General features: G+C 35.8%; 1 long non-coding RNA gene across 1 annotated transcript; it reads right to left on the bottom strand.

Moving 5' to 3' along the window:
• Positions 1-3,011: 3,011 nt before the first annotated feature.
• LOC128227853 (uncharacterized) lies at positions 3,012-8,934 on the bottom strand. Its single transcript, XR_008259861.1, has 3 exons — positions 8,159-8,934; positions 7,112-7,181; positions 3,012-6,412 (listed from the first exon to the last, which is right to left on the bottom strand). It is a non-coding gene; the product is annotated as an uncharacterized LOC128227853 (long non-coding RNA).
• Positions 8,935-10,617: the final 1,683 nt, after the last annotated feature.

Raw genomic sequence — 10,617 nt, 5'->3', positions numbered from 1 at the left:
TTATTTTTGGTAAATAAAAGCCTAAAACAAACTATTTAGCTAGGTTACTAAGCTTTTCATCAATGTTCACCAGACCTTTTTTCAATAACACTTAACAACCTTTTTTGAATAATTAGCCTTTTTAAAAGATCACTGTTCACATAATGACTTTAATGTCCAGCTCCATAAAATGCAAACAAGTATACTGGTAATTCCAGTAACTCTCAGATTTGATCAACATGCATAATTATGTCCCTTAATTTTATTTCAAATATTAGACAAGCAATGATGGAGCCATCAGTATGCAATCCAATGTAATATTGATTATAATTTAGGTTTTGCTCCTATTTTTAATTTCATTTCTGTGCAAAGCCCTTTTAAGTGCATTGAGTATTTTGGCAGACTACACAATCTTTCTGTTTTTTTACCCCTTATACATGGCTTTAAGTTGCGAATACAAAATTAAATCTTAATTATACAAAATACTGAATGTCCCAGTCTTCACCATAAACTAAAGCATAACTATGCAACCGAGTTATAGATCTTTCTATGCATTTTATTTGTCTTAATAAATTACCAGTCTCTTTGGCAATAACCTTATGCCTCTTGAGTACTTGGCTTGACCGTATGTTTTTTTATTACATTGTTTGAATGTTTTTGATTTAAACAAAACAATGATGAGGACACTATGCTTTGCCAAAACATCAACACATTTTCTTCAAACAAGAACAAGGAAATTCAGAATAACTTATATTACATCATTTAATGATTTTAGAAAATACACCCATACAAGCAATGAAATAACAAGAGGGCCATGATGGCCATTAAATCGCTCACCTGAGTAAAAGAGTTTAACCTTTGTATTCAATAAAGCTTGATATTTGTTCTCAAAGAATATTGAAAAATATACTGATCTAACATGTTGCCTGGATAATCAATGACAGGACTTGTCACAGTTTCCTGCACACTGACAGGTGACAGGACTTGGTGATTGACTTCACACTGACAGGATTTCATTCTGTTGCCTGCACACTGACAGGACTTGATGATTGACTACACACTGACAGAATTTGATTCTCATATCTGCATACTGACAGGATTTTGTTCAGTTGCCTGCACACTGACAGGATTTGATAATTGACTGCACACTGACAACACATGGTACAGATACCTGCACAATGACAGGACTTTTTTCAGTTGCCTGCACACTGACAGGACTTTGTTCAATTGCCTGCACACACACAGGACTTTGTTCAATTGCCTGCACACTAGCAAAACTATGTTAAATTGCTTGCACACTGAAAGAGTTTTTAGTATAGATACACACAAAAAAAAATGCACCATCCAATAAAATTAATAAAGTGCCTTAAGCTCTAATAAACAAATATCAGAACACATTAAGCACCTTCCATTAATATCATTGCTTCTTCCATCTATGTCAACATCACCTTCCTTCACATGTTCAAAACCAAATTTTCTTTAAATCCATAAAGGCTTATTCACTATCCACACAGAAGATAAGATTGTAGCTTAGAATAATCTACATGAAGTTCAATGGGAAAGTCTGATTATTAAATGTATTATTTAGTAAAAATGAAATTCCTTTTAAAGAATAAAGTTTATAATAATTATTTGAATCTATGAACCTAAAAAATGAGCAATAATTTTAAGTAACTATGTTGGAGACTTAATAAAATCTAAAATCTACTCCCTTGTTACTAAAATAGAAAGAATTGGAATCTCCATCAAAAAGGGAGACCATATAGCAAGACTTCTGCCCTTGCTTCAAGAGTAAACTTTACATAACTATCAGTTATAACATTTTGTCCATTTTGTTGTTGTTGGTCGATCATGATCTTTGGTGTATTTTTATAGAGGGTCACTTAAGGAAGCTTTCTGTAAAGTTTAATAGAATTTGGACTGGTAGGTTTAGAGGAGATACTTTTTCAAAGCAAAATTGGAAGTTAGCCATTTTGTTGTTGTTGTTGTTGATTAACCGTGACCCCTTGTTGTATTTTTGTAGAAGGTCACACAAGGAAGCTGCCTGTAAAGTTTCATTGAATTTAGAACTGTAGTTTAAGAGGAGATGATTTTTTAATCTAAAAAGGTCAGCCATTTTGTTGTTGTTGTTGTCTTTGTTGTTGTTGATCAATCATGACTCCTTGTTGTATTTTTATAGAGGGTCACCCAAGGAAGCTTCTTGTAAAGTTTCATTGAATTTGGAGCGGTAGTTTTAGAGGGGATGCTTTTTAAGCAAAACAGGAAGTTGGCCATTTTGTTGTTGTTGTTATCAATCGTGACCCCTTGTTGTATATTTGTTGAGGGTCATCCAAGGAAGCTTCCTGTAAAGTTTTATTGAATTTGGAGTGGAAGTTTCAAAACAGATGTTTTGTAGTAAAACTGGAAGTCAGCCATTTTGTTGTTGTTACTGTTGTTGTTATTGCTGATCACTTATAACTTATTTTGTAGAAGGTCACCCAAGGAAGCTTCCTGTAAAGTTTCATTGAATTGGACTGGTAGTTTCAGAGGAGCTGTTTTTTAAAGCAAAACAGGAAGTAGGCCATTTTGTTGTTGTTCTTGTTGTTAATCAATCGTAACCCTTTGTTGTATTTTTAGAGGGACACCCAAAGAAGCTTCCAGTGAAGTTTCATTGAATTTCGCCAGGTAGTTTCAGAGGAGATGTTTGTTAAGCAATTGTTGACGGACAGATGATGGACAAAGACCGATCACAATAGCTCACCTTGAGCACATCCTGCTCTGGTGAGCTAAAATTGTATCAGTAAAATCACAAGTCATGTTATGTGCGTTAAATTCAACTTAATAAAGACAAGAGCCGTCATAAGACAGCGCGCTCGACTACGCCGCTTTGACTTAGAAGTGAATACAATAACGATGTAATATTACCAAGTTTGGTCTCTTTATGTCAAACCTAACTAAAGTTAAATTCGAAACATAAGGTGACTTTGATGCTGCCCTCCCACCAGCCCCCCCGAACAATGACACAAGTCATTCAAATAACTTGATTTCCCATATGAAAATGTGGTTAAGAATATACAAATATGCCTTTCAAAAGAAATTTTAAAAACAAGAGATGTTTGTCAAACATTATGCCCCCCCTGAGCGCCATGTTGTCAGGATTATATGGACAATTGAATGAAATATGCATGGACCGAAATGACAGCTGATTTGTTGCTGTTTTAAGATTATGACCATTAAAGTGTGAGGATAAAGTGTGTTATGACCGTCATGACCTTTGACTCTATGAACTCAAAATCCAGAGTCATCAGCTGGTCACCAGAAACCTAAATGTCAAGTTTGAGGGCCATGGGTGCAGGCATTGTCAAGTTATCACAAGACAAGTTTTTTCGTTCAAGGTCACTGTGACCTTGACCTTTGACCTGATGACCCCTTAAATCATAAGGGGTCATCTACAAGTCAGATGCAACTCCAAGTCAAGTTTGAAGGCCATGGGTTCAGGCATTGTTGAGTTATCACTCGGACAACCTTTTACCATTCAAAATCACTGTGACCTTGACCTTTGGCTCTATGAATCCTAAAATCAATAAGGGTGATCTACTGGTCAGGCTTAACATCCATGTCAAGTTTAATGATCATAGGTTCAGGCATTGTTGAGAAATCAGTGGGGGAAGATTTGTTAACTTTTTTGCGTTAAAGGTTACTGTGAAATTGACCTTGGCCTGATGACCCCCAAAGTCGATAGGGGTCATCTACTGGGCAGGCCCAACCTTCATGTCAAGTTTGATGACCATAGGTCCAAGAATTGTCGAGTTTGCTTTCAAGGTCACTGTGACCTTGACCTTTGACCCCTAAAATCAATAGGGGTCATCTACTGGTCAGGCCCAACCTCCATGTCAAGTTTGAGGGCCATGGGTGCAGGCATTGTTGAGTTATTACTTGGACAACCTTTTATCCTTCAAGGTCACTGTGACCTTGACCTTTGGCCCAATGACCCCTAAAATTAATAGGGACAATCTTCTGGCCAGGCTCAATCTCCAAATCAAGTTTGAGGGCCATGGGTGCAGGCATTGTCGAGTTATCACTCGGACAACCTTTTACCATTCCAGGTCACTGTGATCTTGACCTTTGGCCAGATGACCCCCAAAAACCATAGGGGTCATCTCCTGGTCAGGCCAATTCTCCAAGTCAAGTTTGAGGGCCATGGGTGCAGGCATTGTTGAGTTATCAATCGGACAACCTTTTACCATTCAAGGTCACTGTGACCTTGACCTTTGGCCCAATGACCCCCAAAAACAATAGGGGTCATCTACTGGTCAGGCCCAACCTCCAAGTCAAGTTTGAGGGCCATGGGTGCAGGCATTGTTGAGTTATCACATGAACAATCTTTTACCATTAAAGGTCACTGTGACCTTGACCTTTGACCCATTGAGCCCAAAAAACAATAGGGGTCAGCTACTGGTCAGGCCCAACCTCCAAGTCAAGTTTGAGGGCCATGGGTGCAGGCATTGTCACGTTATCACTCGGACAACCTTTTACCATTCAAGGTCACTGTGACCTTGACCTTTGGCCCGATGACCCCCAAAAACAATAGGGGTCAACTACTGGTCAGGCCCAACCTCCATGTCAAGTTTGAGGGCCATGGGTGCAGGCATTGTTGAGTTATCACTCGGACAAGCTTTAAAATTATTTTACCATTAAAGGTCACTGTGACCTTGACCTTTGACCCGATGACCCCCAAAATCAATAGGGGTTATTTACTGGTCAGGCCTAACCTTCATGTGAAGTTTGATGACCATACGTCCAGGGATTGTTGAGTTATCACTCGGACAAACTTTGGTCTACCGACGGACCGACCGACCGACCGACCGACATACCGACATGCCTGTGCAAAGCAATATACCCCTCTTCTTCGAAGAGGGGCATAAAAATAAAAAATCACGGGCCATAATTTGTATTTAGGGTTAAAATGGAGTTATGTTTCTTGTTGTAAGATGGTCGTAAATAATTTTGAATTTTATTAAGTGCATTGGATGAACGGTATAGAAGTTTTTTTTATTAAAATCCCAACTTTCCCCTAACTTTTACTTGCCTAAAACTTTAACCTAAGTCAATCAGGGGCCATAACTTGTAGTAAGGATATGGAGTTATGTAACCTCATTGGGTAACGGTCCTGAACAATTGTGTGAAGTATTAAGTCAATTGAATGAAGGGTATAGAAGTAATTAATAAATATCCCAACCTGCCTAAAACTTTAAGTCAATCAGGGGCCATAACTTGTATTAAGAATAATATGGGGTTATGAAACCTCATTGTGTGATGGTCCTGAACAACTCTGTGAAGTATAAAGTCAATTGAGTAAAGGGTATTGGACTTATAAGTGAAAATCCCAACTTGCCCTAAAACTTTAACCGGACACCGATGCCGGGGCGAGTAGTATAGCCCACCTATTCTTAGAATAGTCAAGCTAAAAATGAATATTAGTTGCAGTAAGCAATGCTCATCACTTCTAATAAACATTCTAACAGACTGAAAAACAAATCAACACAAATGGAAAAAAAAACTGTTTGAAAGTCAGCAAGTATCTTATTTTAAACCTAATCATTTCAGCTAGATTGCTACGCAAGCTGAAAGCTTGCATAACCACTCTCAAGTCTGTAGCCTTAGAAGAAACTAGTACAGACATCCTTTTGCTGAGGCCATCAGAAAGTATCTCGGTGGGACTTGAACCGTCAACCCACAACCCTGGATTTGAGGCTGACACCTCTAGGCTTATCCTCTAGACCACATTCACCTTTTCACATTTTAAAGAGCCCAATTTACAATATGGCATGTGCCCTATTAGGACTTAAGTATTTTAAATTGAACTAAACAAAATCGGTTTTTTATTTGGTCTGCCAATTCCATCTGTTTCTGTTTCTGTTATCTTCTCTCCTTCTTATGAAAACCGTTTTAAGCGAAGATGATTCCTTTACCACACAGTTGCATGAATATATATAAATATGAACTTTCCATTGTTAAAATGATCCACAGTGAAGAAATATGTGTCCGGATTAAATGTAAAGTTCACTCAAATACTCTGAAAAATATGTTTAACTATTTAAAATTGACTGCAAAAGGGTTACCACTGAGTAGCACTACCAAGCATAATTAAGGAGTCTGGCTCTATCTAGGTTGTAAAGTGAATGTCCAGATTCGGATTGTATTGCCTCAGGCATGAATTAATGATACTTTTTGTATTTACTAATCACTGGCCAACAGTTGACTATTATCTGCAACTTCACATCAGTATGTAAGTCATCAAATATCAAGTTGTTCCACTGAACATGTTGTTCCACATTGTTTCCATCTTGTACTTATTTTCCCTTCCAGATTGGCTTTGCAGTTGTGTTACGTGTTTTCCACGTATTGCAGGTCAATCCTCAGTACAATGGCATATTTGATTACATTCCAGTGCCTGAAATAAAAATCATAAAATATAACAGAACTAATAGGAATGAGATTTTCAGATCAATTATTTTAAAAGCCTGTACAATAACATATATAGAAATTATTCAAAAACTATTAAGTGCCACACCATTTTAAGGCTGCATCCTCACAGATTTACTGTTTTGACACCTTTTTTATTTTTGTCTTTTAACAAGCAAATTGGCAATTATTGTGCAAATGCTAGAAAGTTATATTAGACTGCTGACATAATATCAGATCACAGCCTTTTATACCGGGTATTCAAGTTTGAAAATTTGCTATAAATCCTTCAATTTAGTCATAAAAGGTCACACAGTCATAATATGACAGATTTCAATTGTTTGGAAAACTGCTGAAAAAATCATTTTTCCATATTGCTTTAAGCCATCTATTTGTATACATTTAATTTAAATATTCACCTCCCTTACTACTTTAATATCAATTGAAAGGCTTTTGAGATACGACCAAGAAGAACTGTCAATCTGTGAGAGAGCAGCTTTAAGCTTTGGACCAAATTTAAGATTTGATGTAAAATGAAATTGTTATCATGTTAAAATTCCAATACAATGTTGATATAACCATCATTCTTTGTTGATTAATCGTACAAACATGCAAGTACATTTTGGTTAAAACTAGTAGGGTACTTAATTGTTGAATAATTGTCCGAATAAAAAAACACAACCATTACCCCTTCTGCCATTTTTCATCAGAACAAGCCAGGAATTCAGAGCCGGTCGCACCACTGGAACCATACTGCCCTTTGAAAATAACGATAAGATTGAAATTTAAATGTCTGCAATATTCATTGACACAGTAAATATGTCAGCATCTTGCAATATTTCTGCATCACCACCAACGGTTCATATTTTAGAATTTAACCTTGAAAGAAATGTGTGCTGGTTTTTGTGTTCAAACCCATTTTGCTAGACCACTAGCATGATGATCTAATTTATTTTGAGAGCTATATTAGTGAACAGGCATCCAATTGTGCCATTACATTGAGCTCTCAGTTATCAAAACACTCTACAACTTTGATGAATAAATGTGTTTAACTACAATTATGTCACTAACAGTCAAAGATTATATTTGGAGAAGAGGTATGTTTTAGCACGAACATATAAACCGAAAGTCTATGGTTAAACTTAAAGAAAAGTAAATTTTAATTATAAAAAATGAAGTTTGTAAAAAATGAAGTTTGTAAAAACACTGTGTTTATGCACCAGTCAATTGTAACCAAGGCCCCCCAGGTCCGGGGAATAGTGGGGACTTTTGACTTTTGGTCCAGCCAACCCCGACTTAAATCCTTGCCCTTCGGGAACGTACAGATGGTCAAATCCCCGCCAAATTACCCTGCACCCCAGAGACCCTAGGTAAGGTTCATTCCCCACTATATTTATAGCGAAGACAAAACCAACGCATTCACGCGGCACTGCAGGGCCACCTGGTTACAAATGACTGGTGCATTATAAGAAAGTCTTACCTATTATCAATCTAAGTAAAGTCAGATTCAGACTTATTTGTATTTCAAAGAAATCAAATTTATAAAGAATTTGTGTTCTTAATTTTACCACTGGTCAATGGAGCTCAAAAAATATTATTTACTATCTTAGGATCTGTCAATTGGAAGCAGACTTGACCCCACCCACTAAAAATAAAAGACATTTCCATTAAGTTTCTCATATGGGCACTTTTTATGTTTTAATAAAATATATCAGGTATATAAAATAACACTTACCCACAAATAGGTGGTAATAGTTCTCCCCTCTTCTTGTCTTTGGTCTAACATATCGCTTGGGTGTTTGAACATCTCCTTGGTAGGCCATGATGGATCTTATTATTTCCGAGACCAATTCCTGTTTGATACTGGCCGAGGTATTTTAGGAACTCAATGCTCCAGATGCCTGTGATTTCCACCATAGTACAAATGGCAATTTCAAAGCAAGGGGAAGTAACTTTTCGGTGATTAGTTGGAGCTAGCATTGATAAGCTCATCTTCAGTTTCGTAATCAAATTCTAGTAATATCAAATCACGGTTTGAACTTATGCAATAGACACATTCCGATTTGCAATTTAAGAAGACAATTTGAAATCAAACGAAGTAACATTTCAGTGATAAGTTGACATTTACATGTTTAGTTTCGTAATCGAAATCGAGTTAGGCGTATTGCGGTTAGGCGTTTAGCGTTAGACACGTAGCGGTTTGGCGTTTAGCATTAGACACATAGCGGTTTGTAATATCATGAAAATTGTTAGCTAGTTACAGAAATGTAAATTACGATTTAACACTTTATTACAACGAATTAAACAATACATGAATGGAATGTATTGAAACAGATTATTAATAAAGCATATAAATGTTAACAAATTGCCAATTTCATTTTTGAACCGAATACCGCTCCATAGATATTTCGATGGAATTAAAGCGGAGCTTTGGTTCCTTTCTCATGCAAATGAATGTAGTTTGCGTTTAATTCATTATATACAAAGTTATTTCATTGACGTAATTTTCAAAACAATATGTATTTACACTGAACATCAAATTGTTACGATTTTGTATAATAAACTCGTGAAGCATTGTTTTACATATTTATAAACAATGGCGTTTAAATTGGCTGAGATTTCAGACCCAAACATTTATTTCAATTGTAGCTTGTTTTAACGACAAACTGAATGCGATACCCGATTCCATCTTCACTTGCAATTTTCGTGCAATTACTGCAATGCCGATAGTATTTACTTTCCAGATGCTGTTTTGAGAATATACCGTATGCCACCAAATATATTTATTCTCTTGTCCGGGCTGTGACGGAATAAAATTCCGTTGCCCTTAATTAGCAATTTCATAAATCCCGACAATTCCATTTAGAAGGGGAAAGTGCAGGGTGGACATAAATATTGAAATGGTTAAGTGATACAAATAAACAAATATGTACAAGATTCTACAATAAGCAGCCATTGGAAAATACAAAAACAACTACAAATGATTTAATGTTTAATCTTTAAGTAGTTATTTTCTGAGTGTACAAGCCGAGCACTAAAACGCTCGTTTAAAGAACAACTTTTACTAATGCAAATTGAATTAAAGATGTAAATTTTAAACTTAATTAAAAACTAGGCTTACTCAAGATCCTTTTGAAATGTTTGTTTGTCTTCATCGTCCATGGCGATTTATGTTTTCTGAAAAGTACGAAAAAAAAACCAGGAAGTAATTAACACAGTCTTTATTTTTGCCCAAATGCTACTACTTTCGATTTCATTTTAGAGTCATGGATCTTGAGATTCAATGGTTATATCTTATTGCGATGTTACAACACTGATATAACCTATCGTTATTACAAAAAAATATTATAAATTTTACAATAACCTTTAACAAATTAAATTTATATTCAAAGTACGCTATGTATATGAAACTGTCAAGTATAACCAAACGATTACCTGAATATTAAACCATTACGGTGACCTCAGTTGTCGTATGTGTTTGCATACGCATTGTTTAGTCTATACACTTCACTATTATTTATAACGTCTAATTTAATCTGGTTCAGACAGATACGTTAACATATCATAAATAACCACTCAATCCATTTAAGGACGTTTCAATAATCAATAATGGTTTAAATGTGTTGACTTATCCGGTATTGAAATCGGATCTATTTCCGTGAATAGAAGGCAGTTTTGTAAGTTATGTATTCGATGAGTAATGCATTTGAAAGGCGTTATGTTTTATCTTTGATTTTATATATCATCACAATGCAATGTTAAATGTTTGTCGATGTAAATGCAATCGGGACATTAACGTCGTAATACGCCTTAACTCCTTTGACAAATGTTGAAATAATCTCGCGAGATTGACTTAAATGGTTGTTGTTTACTTTGCTTAGCAATCGGAATACTCGGTCGCTATCCTTAAAGTTAATACTGATTGAATCACGATATTTTAAAGTAGTTTGGTACAATTTTGAAATAGATCGATGAATCGAGAGTGTCTCTTTTTTGGCAAAACTTGTGTTGTGTGGATCGAAAAAGGTATTAATAGAATGTTTTTCCTTTTTACCTTCTTTAGTATTTACCTGTTATATAAGGTATATATGTAATTTTGTTTGCTAAAATTTGCTCAGATGGATTATATATTTATTATAACATTGATGTCTCTTCAGGGGGTGTTCGTCTTGAAAGCGTGTAATCTGAAACGGT

Source organism: Mya arenaria, chromosome 3, assembly GCF_026914265.1.
Source record: "Mya arenaria isolate MELC-2E11 chromosome 3, ASM2691426v1".
In the NCBI taxonomy this organism is placed as follows: Eukaryota; Metazoa; Mollusca; class Bivalvia; order Myida; family Myidae; genus Mya; species Mya arenaria.
This window is presented reverse-complemented; position numbering and strand designations above follow the sequence as displayed.